The following is a 16,693-nucleotide window of genomic DNA, read 5'->3' on the forward strand; positions in this document are numbered from 1 at the left end:
ATTTTGAAGCAGAGTTCAAAGGAAATAATAAAAAATAATTAATCTAGCATATTTTGGGTGCTTGACCACAAGTGCTATAATCTAATTTTATTCTAAAAGTCATATAGTTCAATTCAGTTCAGTTCAGTCGCTCAGTCATGTCCAACTCTTTGTGACCCCATGAATCGCAGCATGCCAGGCCTCCCTGTCCATCACCAGCTCCCGGAGTTCACTCAAACTCATGTCCATAGCGTTGGTGATGCCATCCAGCCATCTCATCCTCTGTCGTCCCCTTCTCCTCCTGCCCCCAATCCCTCCCAGCATCAGAGTCTTTTCCAATGAGTCAACTCTTCGCATGAGGTGGCCAAAGTACTGGAGTTTCAGCTTTAGCATCAGTCCTTCCAAAGCACACCCAGGACTGATCTCCTTTAGGATGGATTGGTTGGATCTCTCTGCAGTCCAAGGGACTCTCAGGAGTCTTCTCCAACACCACAGTTCATGTACTTAACTTGACATAAAAACATGCAGTTAACTAAAAATGGAATATACAATTTAATATCAAAAGGAGACTCAGACACACATTTAATTATATTTTTGACCAGTGAGAAATAAACTTAAATTGTATATCATAACCTGAAGTTGTTAAGGGATTTAAGAGCTTATTTACTGATCTCCTGAAAATGTAAAGTAGAAGGATACAAGGATGCAGCACAAGATAAAGAGATAATCAATATAATCCTGTCTCACATAAAATTAAATATTTAACTCAAAATACTAATTATTAATGAAAATATTTTAATTCACTCAGCTTTTCAAAATCAAGCAGTGATGTATAAGGCAGTACTAAAATCAGATCAGTATGACCAACAACTAAAATTCTGCTTTACATTCATTTCATGCCATAAATTGTGTTTTACACTATCAACTTAATTGCAGAAAGATATAAAGGTATTTTGAAGCCTTGCAGGATGTCTCCAAAGTAGGATATTCATTTCATCAAAGCTATAATGAATACATTGGCAAAAAATCATTGCTGCAAAGCTCAAAATAATCTATAGTTTCAGAAAATGGTGACTCCATTTTTTGTGTGTATTTAAATCATAATACTGATAAGAAGCTTGCTTTAATGTATTATTGCAGTTTAGGGAGGGACATAATGGTTTTCATCTTATAACATTCATTTTATGAAGCTAGGTATTTTTATCACATTAATTAAATCATTAATTATGTATTTCTAGAAGAAGATAGAGAGGTATATAACATGGACAATTATCTCAGTAGCCAATTGCTTAGTTGAACTGACAACCTTTATTTAATTTCCCTTACTATAACTTCTATTTCCCAAAAATTAATGTGAAGTAAACAATAGGGTTAAAGAAGAATTGAGAAAGCAAAAAGATATTTTAAATGTGAATAAAGATTATTTTGAAATTTATAATTACATACTTTTTTCTTGATTTTTAAAAAATGTTTTATTGAATACGAAGACGGGACTATTTATATTAAGTCATATCACTTGTTTTCAGAGTAGACATATAAAAGACAAATTTGGAAGCACTTATTTGGTAGTTAAATTGTGAAGCAAGATTGCCGGGAGAAATAGCCATAGCCTCAGATGTTCAGATGACACCACCCATATGGCAGAAAGAGAAGGAGAACTAAAGAGCCTCTTGATGAAAGTGAAAGAGGAGAGTGAAAAAGTTCGTTTAAAACTTGACATTCAAAAAATGAAGATGATGGCCAGCGATCCCATCACTTCATGGCAAATAGATGGGGAAACAATGGAAACAGTGACAGACTTTATTTTCTTGGGCTCCAAAATCACTACAGATGGTGACTGCAGCCATGAAATTAAAAGATGCTTGCTCCTTGGAAGAAAAACTATGACGAACCTAGACAGCATATCAAAAAGCAGAGACATTACTTTGCCAACAAAAATCCATCTCTCTAGTCAAAGCTTTGGTTTTTTCAGTAGTCATGTATGGATGTGAGAGTTGGACTATAACGAAAGCTGAGCACCAAAGAAGTGATGCTTTTGAACTGTGGTATTGGAGAAGAACTCTTGAGAGTCCCTTGGACTGGAAGGACATCAAACCCGTCAATCCTAAAGGAAATCAGTCCTGAATGTTCATTGGAAGGACTGATGCTGAAGCTGAAACTCCAATACTTTGGCCACCTGATGTGAAAAACTGACTCATTGGAAAAGACCCTTATGCTAGGAAAGATTGAAAGCAGGAGGAGAAGGGGATGACAGAGAATGAGATGGTTGGATGGCATCACCAACTCAATGGACGTGAGTTTGAGCAAGCTCCAGGTGTTGGTGATGGACAGGGAAGCCTGGCATGCTGCAGTCCATGGGGTCACAAAGAGTCAGACACGACTGAGCGACTGAACTGAACTGAACTGATAAAACAGCAGAAATCTTTTGTCTGTATTTTTCACTATGTGTCCAAAAGACTTAATATAGTCTCTGACATATAATGGGTACACAATTCCTAGTTGACTGAATAAATAATTTATGATTGAGGAAATGTAAGCAGAAGTCAAACAATGAAAGGTTATCTAAGCAATAATAATGCTTTTGTAATTGATTATAAAAACAATCAAAAGTCAATGAGGGAACTGAAAAACAGAAATGGTGAACTTAGATTGGGTGTTTTAAGAAAATTACCTTCACAACTAGGTGAAAAATGGAATCAGCAGTTAAATAAAATGAATATAAGTAATAAAAAAATAAGGGATATATCAATTAGAATTCTGTGAAGAATGGATTAATAGTAGAAGTAAAATTGGAAATTAGTGCAAAAAAAGAATCACAATATACCCATGAAATGTCACCTGAAGCTTTTGTAATTGTTCATATGTGGTGATTTGGAGGGAGAGGTAGATTGTTCGCTTGTGGCTTGAAGAAATAGTTGATTAGTGCTGTCATTTGATGAAATGGTTATGATTGGAGGAATACCAGCTTGGTAGAAAGATGGTATATTGCATTTTGGACACAGTATGAAAGCCCCTTTATACACCTACATGACAGTGTCCTTGTGGATACTTGCATATAGTGATTTTAATCTCAGAGTAATGCAGCATTGGATATCTAGATTTGATGATGTTAATATATCAATGCTTGCTGAAACCACAAGAATGGATGATATAGGGGTGTTGCAACTTTCATTCCATTCTCTCAACATTTCTGTTTCTTCCCATTCATAGGGAACACTCCTGCCTACAACTCAAACTGTCAGCTCATACCCCTCCCAAGCTCCTCATTTTTTGGAACCCTAAACCTCCATTAGTTTATGTTTAGTGTTAGGTGGGGTTACAGTGCTTGCAGATTAGAACACAGATGTTCTCTGTTCTTCATGTTTCTGCTGTTGACAAAGACATTCAGTCAGAGAAGGCAATGGCACCCCACTCCAGTACTCTTGCCTGGAAAATCCCATGGATGGAGGAGCCTGGTAGGCTGCAGTCCATGGGGTCGCTAAGAGTCGGACATGACTGAGCGACTTCATTTTCACTTTCCACTTTCATGCATTGGAGAAGGAAATGGCAACCCACTCCAGTGTTCTTGCCTGGAGAATCCCAGGGACGGAGAAGCCTGGTAGGCTGCCATCCATGGGGTCACACAGAGTCAGACACGACTGAGGCGACTTAGCAGCAGCAGCAGCAGCAGCAAGACATTCAGTTGGGCCCAAGTCACACAGTTCAGTATAAAACTCCAACTTGAAGAGCCACCAGGAGCTGGCCAAGATGTTAATAAAACAACACTGCATTTATCATTATACCATCAAATATATACGTGTGTGTATATATATATCTCTCCCATAGTAAAGTCACCTTAAAAAATCAAGAGGGGGTGGTGGCTTGTGGTCCCTCCTCTGTTGTTTCTCTCTTTCACTCAGGCCCATGGTGCCAGCAGGATGCACAAATGTCATGCAGTCATACTGCCAGTCATACTGCCAGGGAAGTCCATAGCTACCAGGGAGACCACAAATGGCATGATAAACAGCTCTAGAAAGCCCATTTTGGCACAGCCCTGAAGGACAACATTTTGGAGGCACTTCTCATACCAAAGAAATTGTGCTTAAAAAGTAGGGGTTGAAGTCAAAGAGCCAAATTCTGCCACCAAAAAGTGTATCAGGCTTCAGTTAAGAATGGCAAAAAAAAAAAAAAAATCACAGGCTTTGTACCCAATGATGGTTGTTTGAATTTTATTGAGGAAAGATGAAGCTTTGGTTGCTGGATTTGGTCACAATGGCCATGCTCTTGGTAACATTCCTAGAGTCCCCTTTAAGACTGTTGAAGTAGCCAAAGGCTCTCTTTTAGGCTTATACAAAGGTAGGAAGGAAAGACCAAGATCATAAGTTTTGATGATGAAAGCACAATAGTAATAAACTTTCATACCCCCCCCCAAAAAAAAGTCATGCGGGAGGAGTAAGAAAAACAGCAAAAACTTACCCCAAGTCCCTAAGTGATCAAAACCACCAATGAAAAAATATAGATTATTACATAGTGGATCCAAATTATGAGCTTTAAGTCAAAGAGATTGAAACAGGGAGTGCCACTGATTTTGGAAAGCTCAAGGCAATAGCCTCATCAATCCCCTTTATTACCAGGACACACACAACCTCACTGACACTATGCCTTGAAGCCATCATCATTAATCTCATTATGATGTTTACCCTATTTTTTTAAATGACAGGTCCTATATTTGTTTATACCCCTAGGCAGGTTTTCTAGACTGTTTTTCATCTCTTAAAATCCAAAATGGCTCATATTCATCTTTTTTGATCTTAATCCACACCTTTATCTGCTCCTGAAGTACACCCGCCCTCTGTCATCAATAAAATCATTTACATCTTCAATCTCTTACCAGAATACACTCCTTTTGTTCTGTCTTAAATCTGGCTTTCCCTTGGAGCTTAGACAAGTTAAACTACTTATTTATGTGCTGCTGCTGCTTCTGCTAAGTTGCTTCAGTCGTGTCCGACTCTGTGCAACCCCATAGACGGCAGCCCACCAGGCTCCACTGTCCCTGGGATTCTCCAGGCAAGAACACTGGAGTGGGTTTCCATTTCCTTCTCCAATGCATGAAAGTGGAAAGCGAAAGTGAAGTCGCTCAGTCGTGTCTGACCTTTGCGACCCCATGGACTGCAGCCTACCAGGCTGCTCTGTCCATGGGATTTGCCAGGCAAGAATACTGTGCACATGACCAATAAAGCCTAAATCTGGCTTTCAGACTCAAGCTTTCTTTAGAAGTGAGCCTGGAGTCATGCCTTACTGCCTCTCTTCTCAGAGCTCATTACTCAACTTCCCAACAGCATTCAGACTATTTATATTGTAACTCCATAGCCTTTAGCAAAACAAATACAATATGATATAAAACACTTCTTTGTTAAATTTCACTTCAAAATACCACTCCACTTTTGTCCTTATTATTCCACTATAAATACCACAAGAATCTCAAACACATTTTGCTTAAGAAAAGTTGTTCATATTTCCCACCGTCTTGGTCTCAGCAATTTATGTTATGTAGTTGTTCAAACAAAGAAATTATAGGAAATTTTCTTTCCCTTTCCAGTCACCTGTCCACATTAAGTGAAGTCTTACCTACAAAATATATATGTGTGAGGTGATTTCCTAAATTTTGACTCTCTTTTCACACAAGTTTTGTGCAAGTCTTCCCATTCACCCTTCATATTACCAAAGTTGAACTCAATGTGTACACTTCTTTAGATTCACTTGGACTCCCTTGATGGCTCAGATAGTAAAGAATCCACCTGCAATGTGGGAGACCTGGGTTTGATCCCTGAGTTGGGAAGATTCCCTGGAGAAGAGCATGGCAATCCACTCCAGTATTATTCCTTGGAAAATCCCCATGGACAGAGGAGCCTGGTGGGCTACAGTCCATGAGGTCCAAAAGAGCTGGACATGACTGAGCAACTAAGTACATCAATTGGCCAAAGAGTTCTAATTTTTTGCTGATATCCCTGGTTCAGTATTAAAGAATCCACCTGCAATGCCGGAGATGCAGTTTCAATCCTTGGTTCAGGAAGATCCCCTGGAGGAAGGCATGGCAACCCACTCCAGTATTCTTACCAGGAAAATTCCATGGTCAGAGGGGTCTGTAGGGCTACGGTCTATGGCGTCACAAACAGTTAAATACAACTGAAACAACTGAGCACAGGAACACGATATTAACCACACTCTTATAGATGACAATGAGAAGATTTCTATTTCTTTGGAGAAACAGAGTTTCAACATCACTGTCATGAAGTGCCAGCCTTGCTGCAGTGCTTGCCTTGCTTGTAGAACACAGTATGACAGCTACTCCCATAATCATGGAAAAACTCAATACTGCCTGATCTCATGCTGTATACCACCCACCTCTTAACAAAATTCCACAGACTTCCTGGTCACTTGTGAAACATGAAATTCTAAAAGATATGCTTGGTATGTACACGAATGCACTGCTAGACTGCGCAGGTTACATAAGAGTGAGCTCAAGGTAGGCAGGGTGCTACTGGTTTTTCCCTTCTCGCTGACTGCTCTGTTGTCATGACTTGTGTTGTAGAAGCCACTACTGTTGTCAAGTGGATTCTAGCTCTCCTAGAAGCTACCAAAAATGGCTGAATGATGTGGCTTAAAATTGTATGGGTGTTAGCATCCAGAGGATGAACATTGAACAGTGAGTTACAGGGGATAAAAAGGAATTAGCTAATAAAATTCATTTCTTTTTTCCTCTGTGAGAACCTATTTTAGAACTCAGTATTTTAATATAGATTTTGATATAAGATTTTCTATTTTCATCAGATGGGACTGTGATCATAAGTTAACCAAGATATGCTCTTGGGCATCTGCTAGGAGGTCTTTCCTTAGGAGTCCTTGCAGAATCAAAAGCAAATTCTGACAATTGATGCTCAGGAAAAATAAACATGGTATATATTAGTTTCCTCTAGTTATACTCCAAGTGATGAAAATAATCATAAAACTAATGTGTGGATGCCAGAATTGTAGGTTTTAGGTCAGCATCACACAATTGTGTATATATATATGTGTGTGTGTGTGTGTGTGTGTGTGTGTGTTTCCATCCATAACATCACTCCAGAGAAGTGCTTCACAAAGCACATCATTTCACAGAGAAGTCACAAATCCACTTTATAGAGTTGCAATGTATTGCATCTTCATATTCCCTATGCTTACACCACAGAGAAAGTCATGAGCATCATGTTATTGTTTTTTTAACCAGAAAATGATTATTTACAGGATAGTATACATTAGATACTATTTCAAAATACAGATGATTGAATAAATCAGTTAAAGGAGAAAATCAATACAGATGACTGAGGTTGTATGCATTGAGACATCAAAAGTTGTCCTTGAGATGTTTCTGTGAAAATAGGCTTCATTTGATTTTATCTTCTCTGTTCTAAGATCATACCATGGTTTATCACACTAACTGGCAATTTTGCTTTTGGTGGGGTACATAGCCAGAATAATTACATTTCATAGATGACTGAGTATAAAATAGTAACCTTTTCACACTAAATGAATTTACTAAAATTGGATACTCTCTGATGAAACATGCACCAAATCTACATTACAGAAAAATTTGAACTAACAAAGACGTAAAAGATGGGATGAGAAAATTTAACCCAAGAGCTGCTTTTAATGTAAGGGTAGCAGATGAATGGCAGTTCTTTATAACACAAAGGTTGAAGATGACAGTTATCCAGTGATTTGGGGGGAAACATATGACGATTTATATAACTATATTCAAGTAGAAGTCAGGGATGAAGTTACTGGTTTTGAAGAAAGTTTCCTTTTCATAAAAGGTACTGAAGTTTCATGGTAAAGAGGACAAAGTGCCAGCAAAAGGAAAAACTGGCTGTGTTAGCAGGTGAGGACAGATACGGAATGACTGAAAGTTTTATTCACTTCTGCTATCCTCCTCTAACTGCAGATACTCTCTGTGAAAACACAGCATATTATCAGATAGCTCATTAAATATCATAGCCTTAATTTATAGAGAAAACCCACAAATAAGCTGCACTGTATCTTCAGTTGAAGGGCCATCTGTTGTGACCTGGAGAACCACTGTCATTCTAAACTCAATATAAGTGAAAACAAACTCATAATTATTTTTTCACAAATTTTCTTTCAGATTTCACTACTTCTGTCATTAGTCACTACTTTTCTTCTATTTACCCAATTTGGAAAATTTTGAAATTTTCATGGACATATCATCTAATGCTCCCTTCCACTCAATTAATAATAGATGTTGACTAGTCCATTTTTATGCCATTTGCACTCATCCATTTCTTCTTTTCTATGCCTGCTACTGCAGTTCTAAGTACATGCTGTTGAATCACATTCAAAAAGACAGTATGAAATTGTTATTATATAAGTTCTACAATTAAATAGACTTAATACAAAAAAATAAGGAGTTCATGATCTGAGCCAGAGTCAGCTCCTGGTCTTGTTTTTGTTGACTGTATAGAGCTTCTCCATCTTTTGCTGCAAAGAATATAATCAATCTTATTTCAGTGTTGACCATATGGTGATGTCAATGTGTAGAGTCTTCTCTTGTGTTGTTGGAAGAGGGTGTTTGTTATGACCAGTGCATTTTCTTGGCAAAACTCTATTAGTCTTTGTCTTGCTTCATTCTGTATTCCAAGGCCAAATTTGCCTATTACTCGAAGTGTTTCTTGAACTGAATTGAAATTTCTTAAATTGAAGAAAGTAGGGAAAACCACTAGACCATTCAGGTATGACCTAAATCAAATCCCTTATGATTATACAGTGGAAGTGAGAAATAGATTTAAGGGCCTAGATCTGATAGATAGAGTGCCTGATGAACTATGGAATGAGGTTTGTGATATTGTACAGGAGACAGGGATCAAGACCATCCCCATGGAAAAGAAATGCAAAAAAGCAAAATGGCTGTCCGGGGAGGCTTTACAAATAGCTGTGAAAGAAGAGAAGCAAAAAGCAAATGAGAAAAGGAAAGATATAAGCACCTGAATGCAGAGTTCCAAAGAATAGAAAGAAGAGATAAGAAAGCCTTCCTCAGCGATCAATGCAAAAAATAGAGGAAAACAACAGAATGGGAAAGACTAGAGATCTCTTAAAGAAAATTAGAGATACCAAGGGAACATTTCATGCAAAGATGGGCTCGATAAAGGACAGAAATGGTATGGGCCTAACAGAAGCAGAAGATATTAAGAAGAGGTGGCAAGAACACACAGAAGAAAAGTACAGAAAGGATCTTCACAACCCAGATAATCACGACGGTGTGATCACTCATCTAGAGCCAGACATCCTGGAATGTGAAGTCAAGTGGGCCTTAGAAAGCATCACTACAAACAAAGCTACTGGAGGAGATGGAATTCCAGTTGAGCTCTTTCAAATCCTGAAAGATGATGCTGTGAAAGTGTTGCACTCAATATGCCAGCAAATTTGGAAAACTCAGCAGTGGCCACAGGACTGGAAAAGTTCAGTTTTCATTCCACTCCCAAAGAAAGGCAATGCCAAAGAATGCTCAAACTACCACACAATTGCACTCATCTCACATGCTAGTAAAGTAATGCTCAAAATTCTCCAAGCCAGGCTTCAGCAATATGTGAACAGTGAACTTCCTGATGTTCAAGCTGGTTTTAAAAAAGGCAGAGGAACCAGAGATTAATTGCCAACATCTGCTGGATCATGGAAAAAGCAAGAGAGTTCAAAAAAAACCACCTATTTTTGCTTTATTGACTATGCCAAAGCCTTTGACTATGTGGATCACAATAAACTGTGGAAATTTCTTCAAGAGATGGGAATACCAGACCACCTGACCTGCCTCTTAAGAAATCTGTAAGTAGGTCAGGAAGCAACAGTTAGAACTGGACATGGAACAACAGACTGGTTCCAAATAGGAAAAGGAGCACATCAAGGCTGTATATTGTCACCCTGTTTATTTAACTTATATGCAGAGTACATCATGAGAAATGCTGGGCTGGAAGAAACACAAGCTGGAACAAGATTGCCAGGAGAAATATCAATAACCTCGGATATGCAGATGACACCACCCTTATGGCAGAAAGTGAGGAGGAATTAAAAAGCCCCTTGATGAAAGTGAAAGTGGAGAGTGAAAAAGTTGGCTTAAAGCTCAACATTCAGAAAACGAAGATCATGGCATCTGGTCCCATCACTTCATGGGAAATAGATGGGGAAACTGTGGAAACAGTGTCAGAATTTATTTTGGGGGGCTCCAAAATCACTGCAGATGGTGACTGCAGCCATGAAATTAAAAGATGCTTACTCCTTGAAAGGAAAGTTATGACCAACCTAGATAGCATATTCAAAAACAGAGACATTACTTTGCCAACAAAGGACTCTCTAGTCAAGGCTATGGTTTTTCCTGTGGTCATTTATGGATGTGAGAGTTGGACTGTGAAGAAGGCTGAGCACCGAAGAATTGATGCTTTTGAAACTGCGGTGTTGGAGAAGACTCTTGAGATTCCCTTGGGCTGTAAGGAGATCCAACCAGTCCATTCTGAAGGAGATCAGCCCTGGGATTTCTTTGGAAGGAATGATGCTAAAGCTGAAACTCCAGGACTTTGGCCACCTCATGCGAAGAGTTGACTCATCGGAAAAGACTCTGATGCTGGGAGGGATTGGGGGCAGGAGGAGAAGGGGACGACAGAGGATGAGATGGCTGGATGGCATCACTGACTCGATGGACGTGAGTCTGAATGAACTCCGGGAGTTGGTGATGGACAGGTAGGCCTGGTGTGCTGTGATTCATGGGGTCGCAAAGAGTTGGACACGACTGAGCAACTGAACTGAACTGAGCTGAATACAAAAAAAAAAAAAAAAGTTGAATACAAAAAAATAAAAGCTGAGTACAAAAAAATGGTTGCAGCTTGTAATAATTTTGTAGGCCTGAGAATGTTTCTCAGCACTTCAAATAACAGTATGATCATCTGTAAAATAAATTTAAGATAAAACAATGAACAATTTACTGAGTTTAAATACCATCTTCAAGGAAAGACACATTATTTTGGTGCTCTGCCTACTTGTTCAACTGCATAATAAGTTTTGATGCTTTTCAATTATCTTTTGAAATTTTAACATACACTTTTTTAAGCCCTAAAATTGGAATAAAGTTTTTGAAGAAAAAAAAGAAAAAAGCAATGATATTTAATACTAAGTCTTTTACCAGAGAAGGGGGAGGTTTATCCCCTGATTGTTTTAAAGAATTTAAGTCTTTTTTTCACTAGGCAAGATTGCAGTTTTTTTCTTTTTATTTTTTTTTTGTTTGTTTATTTTTTTAATTTTATTTTATTTTTAAACTTTACAATATTGTATTAGTTTTGCCAAATATCAAAATGAATCCGCCCCAGGTATACCCGTGTTCCCCATCCTGAACCCTCATTTTTTTTTAATAAAGACAGTTGACTCACTCTCTTTTTGTTTTCTTTTGCATTGCTTTTATTAAATTGCTTAGCCTGTGTCTTGCTCTTATAGCCCCAAAGTAACTTGAACTTATCCAGGGGTTATTTTTTTAAAGAAAGGAAAAAGTTAAAACTCAGCTAGCAGAAAACAAATAATTATTTACTTTAAGCATTTTAATTTGAACATTATTTATCACTTAATTCCGACTACCAACATTTTGAAAGGCAGATTTATCAAATAATGACAGATGATAAATTTGAGGCTATTATTTTTAGGGTATAGCCTTTAAGGGGCTTCCAGGTGGTATTGGCATAAAGAACTTGCCTGCCAGTGCAGGAGATGTAAGAGCAGCAGGCTTGATCTCCGGGACAGGAAGTACCACTAGAGGAGGGCATGGCAACTCACTCCAGTATTCTTGCCTGAAGAATCCCACAGACAGAGGAGCCTGGCAGGCTATGATCCTAGGGTTGCAGAGTCAGACACAACTGAAGTGACTTGGCATGCACACATACATGGCCCCTAAGGACTCAAAATAACGTTTGGAAAGCTTCGTTTAATATTGAGACAACTAATATATGTGTTCTTGGCATTCTTAGAAGAAGTTTTGAGGAGGTTAATTACAGGATACATTTTAAATAGAAAGATAAAAAATATAGGCAATCATTTACCAAAAGTCTAAGCTTATACACTAGTTATAATTTCTTCAAAATGTCATAGTATAAGGACAAAGTTATATGTAAGGGATTTGGTCTTTGCCTTTTGAGGTATCTTTGTTTTCCCCCTTTCCTGCCATTCCCTCCATTTTCTCCCCTTTCCTGCTATTTCTGGAATATTAGGTCCATGAATCAAGGTAAATTGGATGTGGTCAAGCAGGAGATGGCAAGATTGAATATTGACATCTCGCTGCTGCTGCTGCTAAGTCGCTTCAGTCATGTCCAACTCTGTGCAACCCCATAGGTGGCAGCCCACCAGGCTTCCCCGTCCCTGGGATTCTCCAGGCAAGAACACTGGAGTGGGTTTCCATTTCCTTCTTCAATGCATGAAAGTGAAAAGTGAAAGTGAAGTCGCTCAGTCGTGTCCGACTCCTAGTGACCCCATGGACTGCAGCCTACCAGGCTCCTCTGTCCATAGGATTTTCCAGGCAAGAGTACTGGAGTGGGTTGCCATTGCCTTCTCCGTGACATATTAGTAATCAGTGAACTAAAATGGATGAGAATGGGCATATTTAATTAGGATGACCATTACATCTACTACTGTGAAGGATCTCTTAAAAGAAATGGATTAGCCCTCATAGCCAACAAAAGAGTCCAAAATGCAGTACTTGTATGTAACCCCCAAAATAACAGAATGATCTTGTCTCCTTTCCAAAGCAAACCATTCAACATCCAGTTATCCAACTCTATGCCCCAAATACTGACTCTGAAGAAGCTGAAATTGAACAGCTCTGTGAAGACCTACAACAGTTTCTAGAACTAACATCAAAAAAGATGTCTTCTTCATCACTGGGGAATGGAATGCAAAAGTGGGAAGCCAGGAGATACCTGGAGTAACAGGCAAGTTTGGCTTTGGTGTACAGAATGAAGCAGGGCAAAGTCTAAGAGAGTTTTGCCAAGAGAATGCACTGGTCATAGCAAACACCCTCTTCCAGCAACACAAGAGAAGACTCTACACCTGGACATCACCAGATGGTCAATATTGAAATCAGATTGATTATATTCATTGCAGCCAAAGATGGAGACGCTTTATACAGTCAGCAAAAACAAGACAGGAGCTGACTGTGGCTCAGATCATGAATTCCTTATTGCCAAATTCAGACTTAAATTGGAGAAAGTAGGGAAAACCACTAAACTATTCAGGTATAACCTAATCCAAATTCCTTATGATTATATAGTAAAGGAAACAAAGAGATTCAAGGATTGGATCTGGTAGACAGAGTACCTGAAGAACTATGGAAAGAGATTCATAACATTATATGGGAGGAACTGACCAAAACCTTCCCAAAGAAAAAGAAATGCAAAAAGGCAAAGTGATTGCCTGAAGAGGCTTTACAAATAGCTTAGGAAAGAAGAAAAGTGAAAAGCAAGGGGCAAAAAGAAAGATATATCCAACTGAATGCAGAGTTCCAGCAAATATAAAGAAGAGAAAAGAAGGCCTTCTTAAATAAACAATAAATAAGTCAAAAAAAAAAAAAAAAAAAAAGGAAAAACAATAGAGTGAGAAAGACTAGAGATCTCTACAAGAAAACTGGAGCTATCAAGGGAAAATTTCATGCAAAGATGGGAACAATAAAGGACAGAAAACAATAAGGACCTAACAGAGGAAGAAGAGATTAAGAAGAGATGGCAAGAATACACAGAACTACACAAAAAAGTCTTAATGACCAAGATAATCATGATGGTGTGGTCACTCTCCTAGGGCCAGATATCCTGGAGTGTGAAGTCAGGTGGGTTTTAGGAAACATTACTGCAAACAAAGATAGCGAGTGGAGGTGACGGAATTCCAGCGGAGCTATTTAAAATCCTAAAAGATGATGCTGTTAAAGTACTGCATTCAATAAGCCAGCGAATTTGGAAAACGAGACAGTGGCCACAATTGGAAAAGATCAGTTTTCATTCCAGTCCCAAAGAAAGGCAATGACACAGAATGTTCAAACTACCATACAATTGTGCTCGTTTCACACACCAGCAAGGTTATGCTCAAAATCCTTCAAGCTATTGTTCAGCAGCATGTAAACCAAGAACTTCCAGATGTACAAACTGAGTTTAGAACAGGCAAAGGAACCAGAGATCAAATAGCCAACATTTGTTGATGCATGGAGAAAGCAAGAGAGTTCCAGAAAAACATCCACTTCTGCTTCACTGACTACACTAAAACCTTTGTATGGATCACAACAAAGAGCAGAAAATTCTTAGAGATTGAAGTACCAGACTACCTTACCTGTCTCCTGAGAAACCTGTATGCAGGTCAAGAAGCAACAGTTAGAACCAAACCCAGAACAACTGACTGGGCAAAACTGTGAAAAGAGTACAAGGCTGTATATTGTTACCTTGCTTATCATAACCTAGGTTCAAGATTGCCAGAAGAAATATCAACAACCTCACATATGCAGATGATACCACTCTAGTGGCAGAAAATGAAGAGAATTAAAGACTCTTTGGTGAGGGTGAAAGAGGAGAGTGAAAAAGCTGGCTAAAAACACAACATTAAAAAACTAAGATTATGGCATGACAGATTTTATTTTGTTGGGCTCCGAAATCACTGTGCATGGTGACTGTAGCCATGAAATTAAAAGAAGCTTGTTCCTTGCAAGGAAAGCTATGACCAACCTAGACAGCATATTAAAAGCAGAGACATCAGTTTGCCGACAAAGGCCCATATAGTCAAAGCTATGGTTTTACCAGTAGTCATGTACAGATAAGAGAGTGGACCATAAAGAAGGCTGAGTGATGAAGAATTGATACTGTCAAATCATGGTACTGTTGAAGACTCTTGAGAGTCCCTTAAACACCAAGGGGATCAAACCAGTCCATCTTAAAGAAAATCAATCCTGAATATTCATTGGGAGCTGAAGATGAAGCTCCAATACTTTGGCCACCTGATGTGAAGAGCCGACTCATTGGAAAAGGCCCTGATGCTGGGAAAGATTGAGGGAAGAAGAAGGGGGCAACAGAGGATGAGATGGTTGGATGGCATCACCAACTCAATGGATATGAATTTGAGCAAACTCCAGGAGATAGTGGAGGACAGAGGAGCCTGGCATGCTACAGTCCATGGGATCACAGAGTTGGACATGACTTAGTGACTGAACACTCTCCTTTATAATTATATATGTCATGGGTAAAATGCACAGAAACAGAACAAAATGGGGGAGATCCTGATTTTAAAAAGATAAATATGTTATTTAAAAAGTCATTTTGCATCTTTTAGAGACACAAATATTTATTATGCACTCATCAAAATTATCAATTGATGAAAAATATAAGAGTATTTTTAGTAAGTTATTCACAAATATCTTAGTATTAATTAAAGAACATGTAATAAAATTGTTTTCTATATAAAAATGGAAAACAAAATTAAAGAAGATGGATGATATTTAAGAAAGACAGCACATGTGTCAATTCCAGCATTTTGTGATTATAAGCTATATATTTATATCAACATACCTGAAACTGTTTATTTACATATTTATATCTATCAATGTATGAATACAGATATACATTGACGGGCACATGTTTTTCACATTTTCTTTAAATCTCAGTTATATGACTTTGAATCACAAATTTCCATGGTTTGAACACTACATGAAAATTACTTAAAGTTTAATTTTTATAATGTTTGCCTAATACTAAAGTAGGTTTTTACAAAAATTTTGGTACTTCAATGTTGTGAAAAAATGTCCTTAGTGATGTTAAACAATTAGTATTTTTACAAATATTGTACTTTCTACATGCCTATACCAGATTAATTGCATCAGTGGCAGTTACTTTTGGATCATGTGTAAGATTTTTATCCATATGCATTTAAGTTATTGATTTTAAAACCAGATAAGATCAGTCACTCAGTTGTGTCTGACTCTTTGTGACCCCATGAATCGCAGCACGCCAGGCCGCTCTGTCCATCACCAACTCCTGGAGTTCACTGAGACTCACATCCATCGAGTCAGTGATGCCATCCAGACATCTCATCCTCTGTCGTCCCCTTCTCCTCCTGCCCCCAGTCCCTCCCAGCATCAGTCTTTTCCAATGAATCAACTCTTTGCATGAGGTGGCCAGAGTCCTGGAATTTCAGCTTTAGCATCATTCCTTCCAAAGAAATCCCAGGGCTGATCTCCTTCAGAATGGACTGGTTGGATCTCCTTGCAGTCCAAGGGACTCTCAAGAGTCTTCTCCAACACCGCAGCTCAAAAGCATCAATTCTTCAGTGCTCAGCCTTCTTCACAGTCCAACTCTCACATCCATACATGACCACAGGAAAAACCATAGCCTTGACTAGATGAAACTTTGTTGGCAAAGTAATGTCTCTGTTTTTCAATAAGCGTCTTTTAATTTCATGGCTGCAGTCACCATATGCAGTGATTTTGGAGCCCAGAAAAATAAAGTCCGACACTGTTTCACTGTTTCCCCATCTACTTCCCATGAAGTGATGGGACCAGATATCATGATCTTCATTTTCTGAATGTTGAGCTTTAAGCCAACTTTTTCACTCTGCTCTTTCACTTTCATCAAGAGGCTTTTTACTTCCTCTTCACTTTCTGCCATAAGGGTGGTGTCATCTGCAT

The 16,693-nt window shown here is 38.4% G+C and overlaps 1 pseudogene; it reads left to right on the plus strand.

Annotated features, from left to right (window-relative positions):
- The first annotated feature begins 3,904 nt into the window (after window positions 1–3,904).
- On the plus strand, window positions 3,905–4,340 carry LOC109575500 (small ribosomal subunit protein uS12 pseudogene; annotated as a pseudogene).
- Window positions 4,341–16,693: the final 12,353 nt, after the last annotated feature.

The sequence above is a fragment of the Bos indicus genome, chromosome 2 (assembly GCF_029378745.1).
Source record: "Bos indicus isolate NIAB-ARS_2022 breed Sahiwal x Tharparkar chromosome 2, NIAB-ARS_B.indTharparkar_mat_pri_1.0, whole genome shotgun sequence".
NCBI lineage: Eukaryota > Metazoa > Chordata > Mammalia > Artiodactyla > Bovidae > Bos > Bos indicus.